Below are 24,771 nucleotides of genomic sequence, written 5' to 3'. Positions count from 1 at the left end.
GAGAATAAGAAATGTCTGTTTCTTTCAATTCAGAGATGAATTGAGTAAAATTAAACCATGAAATGAGCAAAAATCTAGAAGTTTTAAACATCATTATGAAATTCAGTTATTTATTGTGATTATCATTCACAATTCATGAAAATTCCTTCTTTTAATGAAAAAGTCCTGATCATAAATATCAATGTTCCTAATATTTAAACCTTACAGTTGATATTGAAATAACTAACGTTTATTTGGCACTCCAGAAAATATAGATTGATAGGTTGTGTAGACATATCACTATCTTATAGACCATACCATTTATATTAGGTAGGATGATTGGGCTTTTCTCAGAGAGTATAATATTCTTAAAATTTAATGTCTGATGCTGGTCTCTATATACCCATGGTTGGGGTGCTTGGGGTTTTGTTTGTTTGTTTGTTTGCTCATTTGTTTTCTTTTTTAAGAAATAGAGCCATTGTCCTGTATTTTAACATTGAGATGTCCAGGCTTTATAAATTGACATGGATAGAGAAGTGCATAAAACATCAGGAAAAGGGCAATAGGGTCAATGAGCCATTCCCAAATAGTGACCCCTGGTGGAAAAATCAATGTAGTGCATATCACCGTGTGCTGCAAATTGAAAATGTGTTCATGAACAGGATCTGCTGCACTAAATAAGCACAAACATACTTCAAATTAATATTTAATCTGAGATGAAAAGCACTTAAAGGAGCTAGGGATATGAGTTACTCAGAAGAAATTACTTCTTTCTCACACCAAGCAATTACAGCATTGCAAAGATAACAAAAATAAGATTGTCATAGTCTCCTTGGGCTTCAACGGGAAGTCTGGAGGTGAAGCGGCTTTTTTTTTTTTTCTTGTAAAAAGATAAATAATTCTCTTGGACTGTGACTAGCTAAGTCCTTGAGGGTAGATGAGAGTGACTTTTAATTGACATCATTAGAGCGTTATTAGAATGAAATAGAACCAAGAAACCATTGTTAATCTTTAAAAAGAAAATGCCCACAATCAAGTTACAATTTTTGAATTCTTCCTGTAAGACCATCTTTAGAATCACGTTCCAAGAGCAGACTCGAGTCTGGAGATAGTGTTCAGGCCTTCCATTTTAAACTTTGTCATATGGCTTGAGAGAAATTTTGACATTACATTACAGAATGAGTACACAGAAACTACCACCTCAAATGAGAAAAGAAGAGAAAAATACAGTGCCACCTACTTAATCTCTGAGAGTATTTTTTCTAATTATCTACAAGGGAAATGACTAAACCATCTACATTGAGAGAAGGCTTAAAGTAAAGGCATTTTATGATAATGATAGGTATTGTGTAGGCTGATGTACCATCAAAATGCCACACACACAAAAAAAGTTTTACTGTTGCTACTTTTACAGGATGGGTTAGTCATGTACGTTGTGGCAATTAGAAGTTCCTCTAGCTTTTAAGTTGATGAGATAAAAGGTTTCCTTTGAGAGAAACCCATTCATCAACTATTGAAATTAATCTTTATTCATGCATCCATATATATTTATTGAGTACCTACTTTATGCCAAACCCTGGAAGTAATACTAAAGGAAAGTCAAGGCAACAGGAATTTGAAGGAGCTGGTCACACATCTGCGAATAGGAAGCAGGAATGAATGCGTGCATGCTACCCACTACAAACTCCAAAATCCCATCTCAGGAAAGTGGTATTGCTCACAGTGAATAAGTCTTCCCACCCCAATTAATGAAATCTCGTAAATATGCCCAAAAGGCTCATCTCTCAGGTAATCTTAGATTCTTTCTGGTTGTTAATACTAACTGATAAAATATTGCAGAGGCATGACGAGTTTAAATTTTTTCCTAACCATGGAATGAGCTTGAAATTTTATTTTACAAAACTGAGAAATGAGCCCTCATGGTTTGTGGGTGGGGGGGAAGCATTTTAGCACTTGAATACATCCTGACCCCTTTGTGTTGTTATGTTAATCCATTTGTACTTTTTGTTTTGAGACAGAAGCTTAATAAATTTACCAAGACTCACCTTGACATTTTCGTCTTCCTTCCTCTCCTTACCAGTTCTGAGTTACTGGAATTAGATGATTATACCACCCAGTGTACCTTTTTTTATTTAACTTTTGGATTTTCACCCAATAATTGTGGATATTTATGAGACACAATTTGCTATTTACATGTATGTTCAAAATATATACTGATAAAATGAGTCATTTCATTCTCCTTGATTAGCTTTGGAGACATTGAGCTCCTTTTTTCTACTTTTAGGATTTCGTTTGGTTTTTAAATTACACATATTTTATTTATCCACTCATACATTGCAAGTACATATATTGATCTTCTCTCTTGATAAATGCTACAACTAACCTTGAAGATGAAGGGTGTATCAGTGGTTTGCTAATTTCATTTCATTGGACATACACTCAAAAGAGTGATTTACAAATCCCTTAATCTCATCTATCTGTTGTTGTTGCTGCTGCTTTGTGGGGTCTTCTAAAAATCACTGCCTATATTTATATCTTGAAGTATTTTCTTTATATTTTCTTCTAGCCGTTTTATGATTTGAAGTCTAACACTTACATCATTAATCCATTTACATAATTAATCCAAATCTGTAAATTGCTTTAGGTATTAATATACATTTTTAATTATTTAGTTAGTTAGTGTATATGGGTGTTTTGCCTGCATGTGTGTCTGTGCACCATGTGCATAACTATTACCCATAGAGGCCAGAATATAGGTAGGGCATGATTCATTAAACTCTTCCTTCTCCAATGTGTGGGTTTTTTTTTTTTTTTTTTTTTTTTTTTTTTTTTTTTTTGCTGAGAATTAGTTAGCTATAAATATGTGTTTATTTCTCCTGTCTCAATTGTGCTCCATGGGTCAATGTCAGTTTTAATATCACTCCCATGCTGCCTTGGATACTATGGTGCCATAACATGTGTTGATATCATATATTGGGATATTTCCATCTTTGTGCTGATTTTGATATTGGTATTTCTGTGGCTATTTGGTGTATTTTATGATTGTTTTTGTAGTTATGTGAAGAATGTCATTGCTTTTTTAATGGGGACTACCTCAAATCTATAAATTGCTTTAGGTATTAATATATATTTTGAATTAATTAGTTAGTTAATGTATATGGGTGTTTTGCCTGCATGTATGGCTGTCCACCATGCGCATGAATAGTGTCCATGGAGGCCAGAAGAGAGTAACAGATCGCGTGGGACTGGAGTTACAGATGGTTAAGGGCCATCATGTGGGTTTGGGGAATCAACCCTGGGTCCTCCACAAGAGTAGCCAGTGCACTTAACCAGAGATCACTCTCTCCAGCCCTCACTAGATAGTTTAATATTAATAATATTAATTATTCTAATTAATAAATATTGGAATTCCTTCAATTATTCTGTCTTCTATTTGTTGCATCAGAGTTTTGTAATTTTCATTATAATGGTCATTTATCTCCTAGCTTACTTTTTTATTTTTATCTGTTGTGAGTGGGCTTGATTTCATGGCTTCCTTCTGAGCAAGTATATTGCTAATATATAAAAAATGCTGACAATTTTTGGATATTTTAATCTTTCATATTTCCTGAATTTATTTATCAGTCCTCAGTCTTTTGATGTAGTACTTAAGTTTTTCTATGCATAGAAAATGGGAATAATTTGACTTCTTTCTTTTTTATTTCTGTGCCTTACATCAGTTGCTGTGGCCTAATTACTATGTAAGAATGCCAACACTGTGTTCAGAGTATATGGTGAGAGTTAATGTCCTTGACTTCTTCCTGATCTTAGCAGAAAAACATTCAGGTTTACCGCATTCTGTACATGATGTCAAACATGATTGTCATAAATTGCCTTTATTATGTAATACTTAATTTATACAGACATTTTATTATTAAGGGGTTTTGTTGAATTTTACAGAATGTTTTTCTGCACCTACTGAGATTATCATTTAATTTTTTAAATTTATTCTTTCATACAATATATCAGGACTGCAGTATTCCCTCCCTCCACTCCTCCCAGTCCTCTTCCTCACCTCTCCTCTCCCCCAAATCTACTCCTCTTCCATTTCTCTTCAGAAAAGTGTAGGCCTCCCAGGGATATCATATAATTTTGACCCTTTGTTCTATTGATGTGATTTATTGATTTCAGTATGTTGACTTATCCTTGGTTAACCTGAAATAAATCTTATGTGAACATGCTAAAAGAATGATATGAATAATCTATTTTTGTTATTTTATGAGAATGGGTCTCCTGTAGCTCAGGCTGGCCTTAAACTCACTATGTAGCTAAAAATGATCCTCTTGTCTCCATCTTTGGAGTTCTAGAATTATAAGTATGGGCCTTCATCCCTGGTTCTGAATGATCTTTTTAATGTGCTACTAGGCTTGATTATTAAGATTTTGTTGAAAATATTTGCATCTTTATTCATAAGGATTATTATTTTATAGCATTTGTTTGTTGTTTATTTTATGTGTGTGCTGTGTGTTAGCATATGTATGGGTGTAGTTACACATATGCATACATTCACATGTGGAGGTCCAAGGTTGGCATTGAGAATCTTCCTCCCTCACTCTCCACATTATTCACTGATGCATACAGGGTATCTCATTTGAATCGAGAACTTGCTAATATGGGTAGTCTGAGTAACCAGCTCCAGGAATTGCTGGTCAACCACTGGACCAAATGAGTATTAACCTGGTTTTCAGGGATCTGAACTCTGACACTCATATTTTCTGTTTCTGTCCTTTTCTGATCTGAGTATTCAGTGATACTGACCAAAAAGGCTGTATTAAAATGGATTCCTCATTTTAATTTTAGTGGTTTGAGAATTGATATTAGTTCTCCTCTGATAGGTTAGTAGAATTCACTTTTGTTAGATTATGTGTGTCCTGACTTCCTCATCAGTTGATTTGTAGTTTCTCAAATATCTTTTCATTCTCTGGATTATAATGCCTCCTTTTCCATCTTAGATTTCCTGCATTTAGGTCTTCAGTCTTTTTGTGGTTAGACTTGAAAGTGTTTGTTTTTATTTTGTTTTAAAAATATCCATTGTTCAGCCGGGCAGTGGTGGCGCACGCCTTTAATCCCAGCACTCGGGAGGCAGAGCCAGGTGGATCTCTGTGAGTTCGAGGCCAGCCTGGGCTACCAAGTGAGTTCCAGGAAAGGCGCAAAGCTACACAGAGAAACCCTGTCTCAAAAAAAAAAAAAATAAATAAATAAATAAATAAATAAATAAATAAAAATCCATTGTTCATTTCATTGGCTTTTAGTTTCTATTTCATTTACTTCTTTGAATAATTTTGGATTTTGTTTGTTATTACTTTTCCAGTTTCTTGGGCTATAATAATTTGAGTCAGATTATTTATTTGAAAACATTCTTTTTTGCAATTGCTTACTGCTATAAACTTCTCTCAGTACTGTGGTGCTTACCTTTAGAATGCTGTATATCTATTTTCATGTGTTTTTGAGATTTTCATTTTATTTTTTTTTATTTCTTTTGTTACCTGGTACTCAAGAACATTTTGTTTCAGTTCTAAGAACTTCTGCAACTTCAAAAGATCCTTTTTGTATACTATCTAGCTTTTTCCACTGTGGTCATATCTTGCATTATATATATAATATATATAATTTTAAAAAATTGTTTTTTGAATTAATATATGATCCATCCTAGAGACCATATATTATGTCATCTTGTTCATGTTTCATGTTTTAATGAGATGAATGTATATTCTGAAGGATTTGGGTAAAATATTCTGATAAAATATTATATGTATGATGAGAATTATGTGTGTTCCATGTTTCTCAAGGTCAAAGTTATCTAGACTGGAACAAGGAGGAGTCAATACAAAACACTTCTTCCTCTGTCCAATCATTTGGAATCTCTTGTTATATAATTTTTCAGTTTTATTTGTACTGTGTTTCAGGATGCTAATCTGAATAAACTTACTGAATAGCAGCCATTTGGTTTTTGGTTTTGATCTTTTTGTGTAGGGATGTTTCAAACCATGTTATGTCTATAGACTTCCATCTTGACACAAACAATTTTTGAAACCTTGTGCCTCTTTTTATTATATAGGAAACAGATTATAAGGCTAATATTGGAATTAAGGAGACCAGGAAATAAACTATTGCAGGTATACACATAAGTCATGAAAGGGGAAATAGAGTGAATTGGATAGGGACACGATATATGTCAGGAGATATTCAATAGAATTCGATGGTGGATCTAATGTAAGTGATAAGGAGAAGAAAAAACTTCATTTTTCTGCTGAGCCAAATGAATACCTCATTGTACCCCCCACTGGGTTTACAAGAGGGGAAACGCATGGTGAAAATAGTGGAATTAAGAGTTATGTCTTATGACCCACTGAGTTTAACTAGGAGAAGCTGTGTGATCATGGATGGATTTGGAACTATCATTGGAACTTAGTGGGCTCACAAATAGATATATAATTCCCCTTTCTAAGAATCTTTCAGTAGTCTGTAATTCAACCAGGAAAAATACATTCCCATGAGCTCTCCCCATCTATAAAAGACATGTCAATCTTGTGTAGGCTCAATGCAGGTAGCTGCAACTGCTTTCACCATGTCCAGAGGGATCTGAGGGGAGAAAGTGTAGTTTGTCAGGGTTAAAAGGCAAAAATAATTACAATGCCTTTTATACAGGTATGAAAATGTCGGAGAACAAATGCAGTTGATAAGAAAGGAATTGTGTTTTAATGCTGAATGTATGTCTATCCACTACCTTCACTACTACATGTTGAATTCCAGCTGGATATGTGAACCTGTGCACAAGAAGCAGTAATCTTCAAGAAACTGAAAGAAATCAGCAAACAGCAGCATGTAAGGTCATCGTAGATCTTGATATTCCCAAGAAACTTATTTCTTTGGCTTCAGGCATTGACGGTTCTTTTCAAAATGTCTACCTCCATGATGTTCCATCATTATCAGATGCTGTCTCCTGATAGTTCTTTGAAAGATTGCACCAGAGGATAAGTCATCATTGCTGGGATATACATGTCTAATTAAGGAAGCAGAATCAGAACTAGAGAGATTACCCAATGGTTAAGAGCAACAACTGCTATTGCAAAGGACACAGGTTAGGTTTCCAGCACCCACTTGGCAGCTCACAACCATCCATAACTCCAATCCAAGTGCATCTGATGCTCTTTTCTAAACTTTATGGGTCTCAATCCTGTCTGTGGAACACATACACACATGGAAGAAAAACACTCACATACATAAAATAAAATAAATCTTTTTTTTTAACAAAAGAAGAAAGAAAGCAGATTCACATGGAATTTCACAGTCCAAAGGGACCACTTGGAAAAAGAGAAAACTAAACAAGGAGGGAGAAATGTACTATGAAAGAAACTAAGTCATTTTTTAAATTTTGCGGAGAACCAGGGCTACTAGTGTGTTCATCTGTAGATTTTTCTGAGTATACTTTCATTAATAATAATTATTTAACAATCATCTAGTATGAGTGAGTCACAGCTTTAAATATATGAAATGTATTGATTAATTTGGTTGTTGGCAGAAAGCTATAAAATGTTTGTTATGGGTCTTTTTCTGCTAGTGAGGAAACAGGCACATGGAGCTTCAGCAATTCCTAAATTAGCCAAGGTATTATATGGTGTATTTCAATTTTAGCTTGAGCAGTCATTTTCCAATATCTTTGTTAGTACAGTCCTACAATCGTGTCTTAAACAGTATCTACATATATTAATATGATGTAATATAACATGATCATAAGTGCATTGTTATATATTTCTAATAAAAAGGGTTTTGCCACAGGTGCTACAGTAAGGTTAATATTCATTATTTTTCTTTTTTCCATAAGCTTTGTATATTTTGTGGTTTGGAGAATAATTACAGTGGTGGATCTATAATATGAACACAACAACTTCCACTCAATATATTCTTTTATTTTCTTCCATTTAATTTTATTTTCGCTTTGTTTTTTATAACTTTGTCCTTAAAAATTGTTTCAGGAACAGTATTTATCAATCATTATAGAAACCACTACCTACTCCTAAGCCCGTGATATTGAACATAACTTATTGATGAAACTTTCCATTTCAAAGCCTTCATCTATATTTTCTCCCATGAGTAAAATGCAATAAAATTATTTTCTTGCTGGACACATTAAGCTCCAGAAACTTGTATCTAACTGCTATAATAAAACTCTGACAGGCATTCTAGGTTCAGAGCCTATTTATATCACAGAGAAAAATGAAGTGTCTTAATTGACTAATCCATGTACTATATTTCTTAATGATACGGCCTTAAACTAGCTTAGCCATACATTAAAAACAATGTTTAGAAACTAACCTATTTTATAACAAGGCCAGAAGTGTATCCTTAATTTACCAGAATTGGTAAAACAAACCAAAATTATCCTTTATGAGGTTTCAAATAATGATTGGTTATTTTGTAACCTCAAAATACTTAAAATGTCTTTAAATTTTGTACCAACAAATGTTTTTTAAATCACTAATTTGAAAGTGCTTTGCCATTTGAAATGACTTTCTTTTTAAATCAAGGGAAGTATTTTTATTTTCACGACTAGGTCCCATCTGTCATTGTGCATATGGCTTGCCCTTTTTCTTTTGCAAATGGTCTATTTTCCCTCCCTTTTAACAAATATGTTCAAAATCTTCATAGCAATAAGGAAAAATATTTGCTCTTATTATTTGGCTGAGAAGTGGCCTAATCTTATGACTCTAAAAATTTCCTTACTGAAAATGCCTGTCTTTTCAGGACTTATAAGTATACACTTGCAAAATAAAACCAAAACATTTTCTTTACTTCCACTATGAGCAGTACTTCAATTAAAGATGGTATTAAGAGTATTGGTTCCTGTGTCATTGGTATATTTTTCTAACGTACTACTCAAGTAAAAGACAAAATTTCAGAACAATATTCAGGCTCCAGGAATTGAATATGGAATACCTAACATATAATTTATATTCAACATTTGACATAAAAACAAAATGCAAATTATGCCACAGAGAAATGCTTCAGGGAAGATTTTTGAAAAGGGAAGGTGGAGAAGACAGGAATAATCGTGGAAATGCTGTTACTTGAGTTATTGAAATGATTCGGGTTGGCAAGTTTCTAGTATACTCCCAGGTTCCATCTGAGATAATTCAGTGTCCCCCCCCCCAAAGATAGGTTGGGTGTTCCCTAGACAGAGGAAATATTGGACTATCTGAAAGAAATAAAACCTTTTTCCTTGATCCATCCTTCATATTGAGGTTAATATCTCCCTGACGGTTTTCTATCAGCTCTGAAACCGAAATCATAAGCCTGGTGTGTATATTTTTGTAGGCATGTGAATGTGTGCATGAATGCATACACACACACACACACAAACACACACACACACCTACTCACATCTATTCAAACCACTAAAGTAAAATCGAATAATATTAACTCTACTTATCATCAGCTTCCAACTAAAATGTGCCAATCACATCATTCTTATAATGGAGAAAATTAATATATCCCATCAGGACCACATGATATGAAATGCTGTGAAGTGACTGCATATAGAAAAGTCGGGAAATCCACTCTGATCTGCATTTTTGATGTTTGATAATTGTGCCTATTATCAGGTCCTCTCTGCTCTTTTACTTTGACACAAGATCCATTATCAGTGACAGCATGAGTGTGAGTATGGAGTTTGATTTGAAAAAAACTGCTTAAGATGAGATAATGGAAAGAAGCTTTTTGTCTGTTAATATTAATAGAGTAGAAGAAAATTAAATTTCATCATACAGTGCCTCGCGTGAATTTTCCTCTTTCATATATAGCATTGTCTAGCATCTTATGTACTTATTTTTAAAGAAATTGATCCATAGTGAAATGTTTTCTGAATAAAGCCTTTTGCTTTGAAGCTTTCATTTCATGATCAAGCATCGAGTGAAGAAATAAACAAATAATAGCCACAAAGAATAAAACAGGATATGTTGTTCACCTTTGCAACTTATTAGAAATTATTATAATTAGAATGTATAGACATATGTTGATAGACTAAGACAAGAATCAGAATACAAACTCATATTTGATGAGAGGGAACATATACAAGCTCACATTTATATGAAATCACTGGTAAATTTATTACTTGGGATTTTTCAATTATTTAGAACAAAACAGATTAACTAGAAGCAAGTCATGATGGCATTTATATGTGTTAATGTAGCTGAATTTTTCTGGTTGCCTAAATTTTACAACAAGGACCAATGCTAATTTAGAATTTTAATGTAGTTCTACACACATTAACAAATTAGTATCCTCATGGTGGACACCTAAATAAAATGGCTGATTTACTTATTCACTTATGCTTTATTTCTGTTATGCGCATTGCTTATTATTTGCATAGACACACACATGCACGCGCGCACACGCACACAAATGATGAAATCATGAAAATCTTTCAGCTCAAATTAAATATTTTCTTATGTTTATTTATGAGTTTTAATTATTTATTGAGGGACGTGGAAAAGTAAATTTACCTGTACTCAACCAAGTTATCTTGTGTTCAGTTCAATTCAAAAGCAATCATGTTTGATTCTGCTCTTTTCCATTGACTTTTCTTTTTTTCTCAAGTAAGTGCTTACTACAATGTAACTGGAGAAATTACTGGAGAAGTTACTCATAGCTTTTGAGAATATGGTAGTGTATTTGGAAATGGTTTATGAAGCAGCTTCATTTTAAAACTCTAACTATTTTACATATGTTTGCTGAGTTTGGAGAATTTTGATTAACTCACTTTCTCATCTTCTGGAATTTTTCTCCCAAAAAGCCTATGCCAGTGTCTTTCTTTTTTGCCCACTGATATACTTAAAATCACTCAAACATGAGTGGCACGTTATTTACCAGAATGTAGGCAACATACTAATTGTCACATCACTGAGACAAATTCCAGGTAGTCCCTGAGTACTCTTTAACTGCCCAGACCCTCAGTGAAGAGTGGGACTTAAGCAACCCCCCCCCCCCCCCGTGCAGGATGAAATAGTAAAGGTCCCAGTCTCATGTAGATGGCCACAGCCTCAGTAGAAAAGAGAAGGATTCTGAAATAACTTGTCCAAAAAACCCACTGGCTTTAATACAAAATTATTAACTTGTTAAACCATAGAAATTAGCCGCTGCAGCACCAATCCTCCATTGATCTATTGATCTTTTCAGTCTTTCAATTCTGCTTTATAATATCTTAATATTCCTATTAATTCCTCTTAATCTTTCATATGAAGAGGTTGGTTTTCCAGAAATGTTCAATTTGTGCATAGTACTAGTTTAAGAATTTTACAAATGTTTGAGAAAATAATAACTTAAATGCTGACTTAATTAGTACCTCAATGAGGTTTACTTTTAGTCCTTTTGTATGCTATAAACATATATTGGTGTGGCTCTGTATTTGGAGGCATAGCATAGAAAAAGAGCTTACAATAAATTGTGGCGTTTTTGTGTGTGTTTTCTTGGTTAAAATACAATGTGATAAAACACTAATTAGTTGATTACACTTGCTAGAGCACACATCTGATGACACAGTGGCAGAATCAAATTCTTATTCATCCATTTGAATTCCTTTGCAAATATCAACGCTATCAGTACCAAACAGGGTTAAGGTAGAGCACATAGAACATCTTTTTCTTCCTGTCTCAAAATAAATACATACTTAATTATTATGCTTTAAATTGAAAATTATTCTAATGTCTATTCTTCTGCTTCCCTTGGAAAGGTTCAAATATATTTATGCATGTGTGTTTTGTAACTTTGACTTGTTATATTCTTAAGAAAATTCAAGACTTGTATATAGTTGCTACCTAAAACAAATATATTAATCATAAGAATGTATTATAAAATATTCCCACTATTCATTGACGATTCAAATTAACAGTAAGCACTGTTGAGCAAGCTTTGTTATTTACATTTAATCTGAAATGCCACCATCTGAGATATTTATCACATAGAATGACAAAACAGATTCATTGTCTAGAAGAATGGTTGGGAACTCAGTGTCTCTCTGGAAAGGTGTTATCCTGTGTTTTACTAAAGCATTATCCTGTCCTATCTGATGCTTCATTCTGTTTTATAGCATAAGGAGTTCATTGATGGAAAAGGGTCTACCTTATCTTGAACTCATAAGACATTCATTAATTTATAATGTGAAATATAGTTGACCTGTAAGCAACACAGCTTTAAACTATGAAATTCTAATTATGCTGAAATTTTTTTGAGATTTAAAATAACTTGTAAAAACTTTTAGGTGAACCACATATTCTAGAAATAGTGACAAAAAGGAAATGTTAGGTATGCCTCTAACATGCAAAAATGTACATAATATTCTATTTTATCAAACACTACCATAAAATGTACAGAAATATAGAAAGTTAAAATTTCATAAAGTTGACATAGATGCTCACAGACCATATTTGCAATAATTTAAAGTCCATAGAAGAATAAAGAAATGTAAAGATGTTTTAAATTACAAATTTCAAAATGTGCATAATATAGCTTACTGTTGTAATAATTTCATAGCTGCTTCCCATTGCTTTGAGCAAAAGTGTTGTAATTATCCATTTAAAATGCAGTATCAATCTTCTCCAGGTGAACTGTTTGTATCTCCAATAAATGTTATATCCTAGTATAAAGTGATCTCTTGGGGTTCTCATCTACTTTAACTATATATAGTACCGATAACATACAAAATCTGCCTTGACTGACTGCTTATATTATCAGGAAGCTACATGGGAAATCAAATGATAAACAGCAGTCTCCTTGACAAGAATAGATATGAGTACAAAGGTGCTAGTTGGAAGATTGAATTCTGATAACCTGATATGAGCTATGCCTGGCACTGTGTCAGATACGTTAGTTCTTTAGTCAGGAGAATCCTTTTAACTAGACAAAATGAGGAACTACAATATTAGTAACCCTCTTTTCTGTGACCTATATTTTTATGGTAGGACATTCTTTCTTCAAACTTTCCAGAACTATTAGAAAGCCAATTCAATCACATCTGGCTGTTTTTTCCCTAAAATATGCCATTATAGAATATTATATAGAATATAATATAGAATGTCATTATAGATTAGGTCCCTTGCACGGATGTTTATTGTATTGTCCTTAATTTCATTCTGAATCCATGGCCTTTACTTTTTAAAATTAAAATCTTGTTTGAGAATTTTATATGTAAGTACTGTATTTACATCATTTCAGTCCCTCCACCCCCCCTCCTCTAACTCATCCCATGACCTTTACTTTGTATCTGCAAGAATATTTCTTTTCAATTCCATATTGCTTCTAACATTTAGCCTTCAAACTATTACCCTATCCCAAAAGTTCTAAATAGGCCAAAAATATAAATATAGATTGTGATGTAAATAAGACTTCGGATGGTAAGTTACCAAAATCACAAGGAACCAAATTAATTCTAAAGATCTAGCAAGAGGCTGGAGAGATGGCTCCACAGTGAAAGACAGGTTCAGTTCCTAGCACACATAAGGCAGCTCAAAACCTGCTTCTAGGGGATCTGGCACCTTCTGCTGCTCTCTGTGTCACATGCAAAAACATACAGAGAGCTAAAGAGAAAACAAGTTTTAAAAAAGAACTAAGGAACTATAAAGAGCTCAGTAATTCCCACAGTCTCTATTACTTTGTCTATTTCTTCGTGTATATTTGTCTATTTACCCCTACAGATGAGCTGTTTGACTCTCACTTTGCATGGTCAGAAAGAGCCACACTTCTGATTTTGTGCAGGCATGTCATTTAATTTTAAAGCATGACTCAGTCTGACGATGGCTTGACCCTGATTCTCAAATCCCAAGAAAGATCATTTTATCAGTAATGTTTTGATCAAGAACCTAATGCCATCATATTTGCATCTCAGAATAGGAAAGGAACAATCATGTAGCTGCCACAGAAGCTTTAACTCTGTGGGTGGCAGGCAATCATCAAGAAAAGGAGAAAGTAGACTTAGCCAAACTGCCTAAAGTGGGATGCCCTTGATTTGTTTTATTACAATTGATTTTCATTTTAGAAATTCTACTAACCATGTTTAATGCCATTTCTCTACTAACATGTCCTTTCTTCTCATATAAGTATATTTTACTTCATATCAACGCACATATTTATAGTCTTTAAAGTCCTGGTGGTCTAATTCTTATATCTGGGTTATTGTTGGATTCATCTCTATAGATTGCCTATTTTTTCTCAATTTTTGTATGCTGGATAATTTAGGATTACAGTTGAGACACTGATTGGTATTTCTGAAGATTCTAGGGACTATTTTACAAATATATACAGTTCTGCTTTTTTTCTTATGGTTTTGAAAGTGGTTAGGTGTTTTGTTTTGTTTTCCTTGAATGTCAGACTTTGGCTCAAATTTCCATTTTTTTTTATTTCTCAGCCAGAGATTTGGAATGAATTATACACGATGCACAAGGTATCTTCTCTATTGATGTACTTTTGAGGATAAGTCCTTGGCATTCTCTTGGCTGTAGTTCCCTACACCCTGTTCTATGACTAAGCTAGAGATGTAGAGATGCTGTATTTTTCTCTCAATATATTTGCCACCCTGATGAATCTCTGACTGCTTTATACGTCATATTAAAAAAAAGAAACCTATAAACTTGAAACTCATCCTTTCTTGTCCCCTTACAAGTTTTGATTCCTACCAAAATCTACTTGTTTTGTTCATTCTCGAGTGCCTGTGGCTCATTGTTAGTGTTGTTATTGAGTTTTTTCTTGAGATTATTATCTACAGGTGGATACAGTATGGTAGAATGCAATTAAACTCTTCTCATCACTTGGAATTTTCTCATTATTCTTTACAAGCTTCTCAAGAAATTAATCCAATAAATAGTCATTGTAACATTAATATAACCCAAATACCTATTGTGTATAGAATGGTTTACATGCTCTAAGCCTGTCTTTAGCAATTTATCTATAATAACTTGTTCATGGAACCAAATAACACCTGTAAAGTGCTATTGAAAGTTCTATTTCTGTCACTCTTATACTCCTTGAGAGATGTGTTCCTTCTGACATTTCTTAGGAAAATGAGAATATTGCTACATATGCACTTTCTGCATTTTCTATACATATATTTCCAAATCACTTTGAATATTTAATTAACTGCAATAAATTTGTAATTACAACCATTTCATTGCTCACACATATGCAAACATTAACAGACTAGGTACTTCCATATAAAAATTAAATAATCATTTCTATGAATAGATTTTTGTATTTAAGGTAGATTTGCATAATCAGTTTTATTTACCTTCTCCTTAAAAGTCTAGACTAACTGTTTTGGATTAAAAGTTGCACAATGAAATGCAATCCTTTTCTCCCAAATGGAGACAATTGAGTTTAAAAACAGATGTATGGACAACTGAACTATGATTTTCTTTAGAGATACAATTAATTCCATGATGTTACAATATGTTTGCTTGACAGGATAAGAATTTTATAAGGAGAATTAGCAAAATTGTGGCAGTAATGATATAAATTTCTCCATAAATTATGAAAAGAATATGAAACAAATGAAAAAATGATTCTAGGATGACAATACAACATGAATGCTGAGATGAAATTTTCTTTTTGCTAATATCAACTAGTGCATTGAGATTGAAGCATAAGACATAGCTTATAAGGATGTGAGAGACTTAATGAGGCTAAAATGAGTCACATTTAGATAGTACATAGGCTTATGTGTATCATTTTAAGGAAATTGCTTAGAATATGATAGTCAGTGGGCAAAGAATTTCAATTGTAGCAACAGCATGATGCATTAGTTACAATTCTACATTCTATTACACAATAACCTAAAAATGTTTAGAGGCTCAAAAAGAGTGGTTCATTTTTCATTCATCTAAATACTACTTAAAATTTTCTGATTAGTGAGCAGTTCTCTGGAGATTAACTCGGGGTCCATACTTCTTTCCAATCTAACCCCTTCACTGCCTTCAGTATGAGGCATTAGATGTTACCATGCTGATTTGCATCAAACAGATGAAGTGAGAGAAGCAAAGAAAACCATGAATGGAACTTTTATCAGACCCATAAGTAGTGCTAAATTGTTCTACTTTTTGGCATCAGACATATGCCATCATCTTTCCATGAGAAAGAGTGGTAGGCACTGGATATGTTTCACAGAATAAATGGAAAACAGCTTAGTGAAGAGTTGTGTAGTCTCTATCATGGATTGTCAGATTTCGTTGCTAGAAAGTACATTCTAGTTATAGTATTGACCATGGAGTAGACAGAATGTGCTAAAGGTGGGATAAATTACTGATAAAATTACATTTTAACTGAGAGATAATGAAGTCTTGATGTATAAGGTATTTGGGTGGTAATGCAAAGACACCTCTCAGTAATAGGATCTGGTGACTGAGTTTAGAGATGGTAAGGTGGCCAAAATGAACAATAGTGATTTGCCTAGTCCACAGGCTAATAATGCTTTAGTGTTTAATGAATAATCCAGGCCTGTATTGGGAACTACAGAACTGAGAATGTACCTCATTACACTGAAGTGCTTGCCTGGCAAATAAAACACCCTGAATTTGATCCTTTCACATGAAAAAGGAGGAGTAAGAAGAAAGTGAAAAGGAGTGAGACAAGGAGGTGGGCAGAGGGAAAAAGTAAAGGAAAGAGTGAGAGAGGGAGAAATAGAAAAGGGAAAAGGGTAGAAATAATATGTTTACCTTCAAAATGTTTGCTGTGAGAGAAAATACATATATAGGACAGCTTGAATGCATAGGCTTTGTGTGTGTGTGTGTGTGTGTGTGTGTGTGTTTATTTTGTGTGTGTGTGTGTGTGTGTGCAAATTAAAAAGAAGCAAATAAGAAAATATGAGAGATTTTCTAGATTAAAAAGAGCAAGGGTGTACCAGCTCTAATATACTTGAGCCATAAGCACACAAATCTTCTGATTCTTCCTGTTTTCTATTGTTTTGAAATGTCAGGATGAGTTAGCCTAGGTATTATATTCAATAGAAAAAAACCCACATTTTCAAATAAGAGAATCAAGCAAAGAATGATGGAAATAAATAAAAGATTGGCAAGAAGTAAATTTTACTTTTAAAGTTCAACAGTTACCAGACAATTCATTTTTAATGTGCTATGAATTTTCTGCTTTTTCAATGAGATGGAATAATGAAAAAACAAAATAAAGCATTTTATACATGGAAATTGGCTTAAATAATAAAACGTATCTATGAACAAAAAGTGTAACTAGAGTTTTCCTGCCTTGCCCACAATCAGGACAAATCTCTGTCACCCACCAGTCCCACAGCCGTTCAGACCCAACCAAGTAAACACAGAGACTTATATTCCTTACAAACTGTATGGCCATGGCAGGCTTCTTGCTAACTGTTCTTACAGCTTAAGTTAATCCATTTCTAAAAATCTATACCTTGCCATGTGGCTCGTGGCTTACTGGCGTCTTCACATGCTGCGTGTCATGGTGGTGGCTGGCAGTGACTCCCTCCAACTTCCTGTTCTTTCTTTTCTCCTCTCTGCTAGTCCCGCCTATACTTCCTGCCTGGCCACTGGCCAATCAGTGTTTTATTTATTGACCAATCAAAATAATTTGACATACAGACCATCCCATAGCAAAAAAGTACAAATAAATAAAGAGATTTAGGAGGGGGACAGTTATCAGGATGATATAGGTTATTTAAGCATAGGCTGAAGTTTGGAATTTATTCCTTCATTTGACAAATATATATTAAGGTAATATAGTATGGTAAATAACTAGTACCTGGCCCACAAAAAATGTTCAACTGTCATTTTTAAATTTAGTTTTATTTATTTTATGAGGAATATAAAATATTCATTACTTTTGAAAGACTTATTGGGAATAAGTAAAATGGTTTAGTCAGACTCTCATAAAGGTAAACAAATAATGAGATGATATGATAGAGTGGTCTGGTACAGTAGAAACAAACCAAAAGATGTTCAGAAGTCACAAAGCAAAGGATATTGATGACAGGAGAGACCTCTGAGATTTCATAGAATAAGAATACAAGTACCACATATCTAGAGATGAAATGTTATATCTAAAAGTTCTTTCCAATGGAGAGGCAAAGAGTAAGAAGTGATAAGAGAGAATAGCTAATGTCATCTTAGTACCTGGACCTACATGTATAGTGCTTAGCCCTTTAAAGCCCATTAATGATGCTCAGAAAATATTCAATCCGTGTATGTCTTCCCACAGCCCTTGGTACTGTGTCTAGTTTACTTCTCTCCAGCTTCAGACATCTAGCTAATTAACAGAGGTGGTAAAATAATGATTTTCCATCAGTAGTTGAAGGCTCTGCTTGTCCCTGCTGATGACCTCACTTTGCATTCCCCCAAGGCTACAGAGTCATTTGCAAATGTGTGTGATTGCTTTAAATCACAGTTGCTAACCACCACTGGTAGAAGTCATCTAAGTTCTGTTCAAAGTGAGATACTTAACTGAAGTAATAGTATCGCAAATACCATTCTGACTTCAAATTCAGATTGAGGCCACAAATAAAGTTTTATGTGATGTAAATCATCAAGAGCTTGAATTTTTCTTACTGTAGCAGAACAATATTTCTTAGAAGCTAACAACCATATTTTTTAGTAAAATTTACTGTTTGAAGTATATAGGCACACATTGGTCCTTGGAGGGTAGTAATTTTAACCTGAAACATTTCAGAACAAAATAATAAGTTAATAAATGAGTGTTTGGGCAAGAAGTGTGAAAATGCAATTTTATTGGCACTACTGTGCCTCACCTCGTCTGTATGTTTATGTACAAATTCAGTATCTGTATGTTTATGTACAAATTCAGTATACCTCAGACCTTGTTGTCTAATTTTTCATGAGTTTGCTTCCAAATCCACACTAGTCAGGATAACACTCTTTTAAAATAAAAGATAGTCTAGAGCTTCTTTTGTGCTTTTGTGCTAATAATTATCTTCCATCAAAATAAAAGTAGGGCAGGATAGATATTTGAGGGCAGGCAAACAGAAGTTCATTGTGCAGGTTTGCCACTTTCTAACAGTATGGTCAGGTGGCTCTATAGCACAATGATCTTCTAACAGAGTAGCCTCAAACCAATCACTGAACTCTCTGTGCCTTGGTATTTTCCTCTATATAATGGGAGTAGTACCAGCTACCCTCTGTAGTATATCCATGAGAATCAGAGGTTATATTGTGGATTTATCAAGTGTGAGATGTTTAAAGATGTGTAACTCATATTACTAAGTAAAGTAAGTCACTTCCAGTTGGAACTGTTCTCTCTCTCTCTCTCTCTCTCTCTCTCTCTCTCTCTATATATATATATATATATATATATATATATATATATATATATATATATATTCCTGCTCACATTCCTCAGATGATACATTCCAAGACCTTTACTGGAGGCCTTATATAAACATATGTGGGCTCTCACATACACATGCATCTGTAATTAAGTTTAATCTATAAATTAGGCACCATAAATCCATTATCCTTGTACTTTATTTATGCTTTATATTATTTTGTTAAAGAAGGGTTGCTTAATTGCAAACACTAGGATGCTAAGACAGCTGATTTGAGGACTGAAATGTGCTAACTAGTGGGAAGATTGCATGTTTAGTGCAGATATGTTAGACAAAGCTATGATTTACATGCCAGACATGACCACATGAGATTTTTCTCATGCTTCTCACAATGAAATACAGTTTAAAATTTTACATATCCTTTATTTCAAGAACTTGCTCTTTAATATTTTCAGACCCCTGCTAACCATCATGCCAAAAACATGAAAACCTCAAAATAAATGTAAGAGAGGTCTACTGTAATGTTTTTTTTAATTTCCACTCTTTTCACCATACTATTATGTTAGACTCCAAAGTACATACAGAATAAAATTACAATGATATACCTAGGCCTCTAGCACCATCCCATTCCCTAAAGCATAAACCTGAAAGATAATTTGAGAGCCATTCTCTCAGTGACACCCATTTCAAAGCATTGGGGAAACTGAGAATATGATTAGATTAGGGAAGCACTATATAGCTTCTCTTATACGCTTAAATGACCCAAATGTGTATTCTATTATTTTAATAAAAGCACAACAGATGCAGGGAGTGCAGCTCAAAGCTAAGCCATCTGCCTAGCATGTCCAGCACCCTACTTACAATCCTACTTCCACACAAAAGTTTTGCAGTAGAGACACATGAAAAAAAATTGTATGCAATGAGTACTGACCTACAATTTACAAAAGAAACATACAAGAAATTGATTTTCTTTGAATAATATAAACTTTTTATGCTTTCTTCAATTTCCAGCAGTCTTCCTAAGGAAATGAGCTACAACCTGTGCTTGCAACTGTTGAATGATAAGTTGTTCTCAAAATCCTTCGTGGCAATCCATCAGAAAATTACTATAAAATACTGGTTGTTAGAATAAGACTGCATGCAGTCATTTTCCAGAAATTTATTTTAATCTGTCAGCTTTCAGTCTCTGATGTGAATGGAACACTCACATACAATGTGCAAACTCAATCCATTACATCAGAACCCTGCAACTGTCCATGGTTGTCAATGGAGATGATGTATCTGGGTAATTATAACTGGCAGCTATTTAAATATATAATTGTTTCTTAAAAGGTTGGGCAGATACACTGGAATGTGTGTTTTAAAAACGCAGTAAATCAATTAGAGATTTATGAGTTTCAAGGGTTATTTTACATGTAGGTAAGTAAGGTAGCAGAAATTCAAGTCTCAATAACATTATAAATCCAATTAGATGCAAAATGTATAAATTATCTTCCTCAAGCTGAATTGATTTACTCTCATTGACACATGGAACTTCTCCTGCACTTTTTCTGACTTAGAATTTATTGGAAATATAATACATCCCCCTGACTACTAAGCTGAAGGAATTTAAAATGTTAAAAATCAAACAATATCATGTTCGTTTATTTCAGTCTTCAAAAGCAAATTTTGTTTTAAAAATACCACTTAAATAACCATTTAGTTAAACAATACTGATAGTAGGCTATGTGTTATGAAATTCCCTAGATCATGAAAACCAGTCAAGTCCAGCGCAAATGAATGAGATAGTGGCTATATGACCCACAAAAAGTAAAGCATTCAATATCCACTTGAAAATTTGAAAAACCCATGTTAATCAAATTCTTCTTACATGGAAAATGAAGTGTTACATAGTTTGTGTGAATGACTTCAGAAATGCAGAGAATTCCACTCTTAATGTTTCACTCTTGATGTTATTATCTAGAAATATATTGGGTAATAAATAGAATATTTCCCCTATGTTATGTTCATACCTCAAGAAAATAGAATAAACAAAAGTTGGATAAAATCTGAATTTAAATTAAATGAAACAAAGTAAGGGACCCTTTTATCAGAGATTTTAAAAGTCGAGTAAAGATTTTACAAAAAGCCAATGATATGGTGAACACCAATAACTTACTAAGATACCCTTCCCAAAAAAACAATTTAAAATTATAAGGACAAGGGGTTGCCATAGAAAGGAATCCTTGCCTTCCAACTGAGATTGTTAATGGCATTAACTGGGGCAAGAAGTTACACAAAGAACCACTCAGTGACATTTTTTAAAAAGGGAAAAGAACAGTAGGGAATGCAGACATGAGGGAGAAGTTTGGATGATTAATATATATATATATATATATATATATATATATATATATATATATATGAATCTTATAAGGGAAAAAAAAACAAAACCAAACAAATAAACAAAACCCCCACCAGCCCTGATCTCCAGCCATCCCACAAAAGGAGCCATTGTGATAGAATTTGAAGCTAGTAAGAAAGTTTTGGTTTGCTAAAGCTCATTGTCCACGAGACTGAAAGAAACAGGATAAAAAGGAGTGACTAATTCACACTGTTGAACTGAACACTGATTTTCTACTTTATACAGGCTATTGAATAGCTTTTATCATGTAGTTGGAAATCTATAGTCATTATAATTACATCCCCATTGTAATTGATCTGTACTACCCAGTTGCATTATGGTTTTTATATTTATTTTGGTCTGTGTCATTTCACATCATCATCAAAAAGAAGAGCCAAGATAGGATAAAATGAACAAAGTTTGGAGGGGGTGGTCTTTGAAGTATAATGGAGAGAACAGGAGAAGAAAGCAAGAACCTTCAGAACACAATGTAGAATTTGTTACTTGTGGAAAAGGAGAAAGACTGAGTAAAACCACTCCAAACTGCAGTAAAATAAAATCCAGAAAAATTTTGAATGGGTCTATAGAGAATGCTAGAAAAAAATTACCTGTATTAACACCCTAACCATGATCAGTCATTGGCTTGAAATAACATCTAAGAAGAGGGAACTCAACAGACATAATTATTGGCTTCAGAAGGTTGAGAACCAGGCTTCCTGTCAATGATGCCTTTATAGTGGAATGGAATGGTGTGTTTTTTCTGCTATTGATCTTAGCCATGCTTATAGATGTAAAATGGAATCTCAAAATCATTTTGATTTGTATTTCTTTGATGGCTCAGGATGTTAAACATTTCTTAAAGTGTTTTTCAGCCATTTGAGATTTCTTTACTGGGAATTCTCTGTTTAGATCTGTATCCCATTTTTAATTGGCTTATTTGTTTTTTGGTATCTAATTTTTTTGAGTTCCTTATATATTTTGGAGATTGGGATTCTATCAGATGTGGGGTTGGTGAAGATCTTTTCCCATTCTGTAGGCTGCTGTTTTTTCCTATTGATGGTGTCCTTTGCATTACAGAAGCTTTTCAGTTCATGTGGTCCCATTTATTAATTGTTGATCTTAGTGACTGTGCTATATGTGTTCTGGTCAGGAAGTTGTCTCCTGTGCTGTGCATTCAAGACTGTTCCCCACCTTCTCTTCTATCAGGTTTAGTATATTAATCTTGTTTTAGGTTGAGGTCTTTGATAAACTTGGACTTGAGTTTTGTATGGGATGTTAAATATGGGTCTATTTTCATTCTTCTACATGAGACATTCAGTTTGACTAGCACCATTTGTTGAAGATGCTTTCTTTTTTCCAGTGTGTATTTCTGGCTTCTTACTCAAAAATCAGGTGTCTATTGATATGTGGATTTATGTCTGGGTCTTCAATTCTATTCCACTGATCAATATGTCTGTTTTTATGTCAATACCATGTGGTTTTCATTACTATAACCCTGTAGTATAACTTAAAATCAGGGATGGTAAGACCTCCAAGAAGTTCTTTTATTGTTCAGGATTGTTTTCACTCTGCTAGGCTTTTGTTCTTCTTTTTCCATATAAAATTTAGAATTGTCCTTTTGCGATAACTCTGTAAATTGCTTTTGGTGGCCATTTTTATTTTGTTAATCCTACCAATACTTGAGAACAGGGGATCTTTCCATCTTCTGATATCTTCTTCAACTTCTTTCTTCAAAGACTTGAAGTTTTTATCATACAAGTCTTTCACTATCTTGACTAGAGTTACCCCAAAGAATGTTTTATATTATTTTAGGCTACTGTGAAGGGTGTTGTTTCCCTGATTTCTTTCTCAGTCTATTTGTCTGTATTAGGGCTTCTATTTTTTTTAATTAAACTTGTATCCAGAATCTAAGAACACATCAAGAAGCTCATCAACCATGATCAAGTAGGCTTTATCTCAAAGATGCATATATGGTTCAACATATGAAAATCAGTAAATATAATCTACCATATCAATAAACTAAAAGAAAAAAAAAACATGGTCATCTCATTAGAAGCTAGAAAGCATTCAACAAAACCCAACACTCCTTCATCTTAAAACTTCTGGAGAGATCAGGAATACAGGGATATACCCAAACATAATAAAGACAATATACAGCAAGCCAACAGCCAGCATCAAAGTAAATGGAGAGAAACTCAAAGTGATTCCACTAAAATCAGGAACAAGACAAGGCTGTCCACTCTTTCCATATCTATTCAATATAGCACTTAAATTTCTAGCTAGAGCAACAAGACAACTAATGGAGATCAATGGGAGATCAAATTGGAAATGAGGAAGTCAAAGTACAGTTATTTGCAAATGATATGATAGTATACACAAGTGACCCTAAAAATTCTCCTAGGAAATTCCATTGTATTTTACATTTTGGTACTATATTATTTTTAGAATTTCTGTTAATTCTTTTAAATATAAGGCTATGTTCTTATGTTTTCCATTATTTCTTTTGCTATTTTAAATATATGCATTCTATAAATTCTGAACAAATACATTATCTGAAATTCTAGGAACTTACTTTGCAGCCCTTTTAATCTTTTATTTAAGTGGATTTTCTCATCTAATTTTCAACTGCAGATGATGATCTCATTTGCATTTGTCTCAGCTTGGATGTCTTAATACTTTTATATTAATTTCTCATATTGATAGTAGTTAGAATATACACATAGGACAGACTCAGTTCTAAATTTGTCCTTAATATATGTCCATATTTATAAATACTCGAGAATATTTTTCATTATTTTCACACAAAGCCAAGGTCATAGCAGACAATCTTCTCTGTCATTCCCTTGTACAAATGAGGATAATTTCTAGAGTATCCTTTTGACTGTAGCATAATAAGGGTCCATATACCTGGACAACATATAGCCCAACTACAATACCAAGCCTTTTAAAGACTACATATCTGTTCTGATGAATCTTAAAACTCATGTCATTCACTCAGTCCTAGCACAAGGGCTGCAGCATAGATACAAGAACATACAACTCTAGTTTATAATGCCTACAATTGTGGGTATGACTCTTT

General features: G+C 33.5%; 1 protein-coding gene across 4 annotated transcripts in view; it reads left to right on the top strand.

Annotated features, from left to right (window-relative positions):
- Positions 1-24,771, top strand: part of Tenm1 (teneurin transmembrane protein 1) — an 829,897-nt gene that overhangs the window by 408,024 nt on the left and 397,102 nt on the right. The gene's annotated exons all lie outside the window — the stretch shown is intronic.

Source organism: Peromyscus leucopus, chromosome X, assembly GCF_004664715.2.
Source record: "Peromyscus leucopus breed LL Stock chromosome X, UCI_PerLeu_2.1, whole genome shotgun sequence".
NCBI lineage: Eukaryota > Metazoa > Chordata > Mammalia > Rodentia > Cricetidae > Peromyscus > Peromyscus leucopus.
Note: the sequence above shows the minus strand (reverse complement) of the source record. Positions and strands in the feature narration are given on the sequence as shown.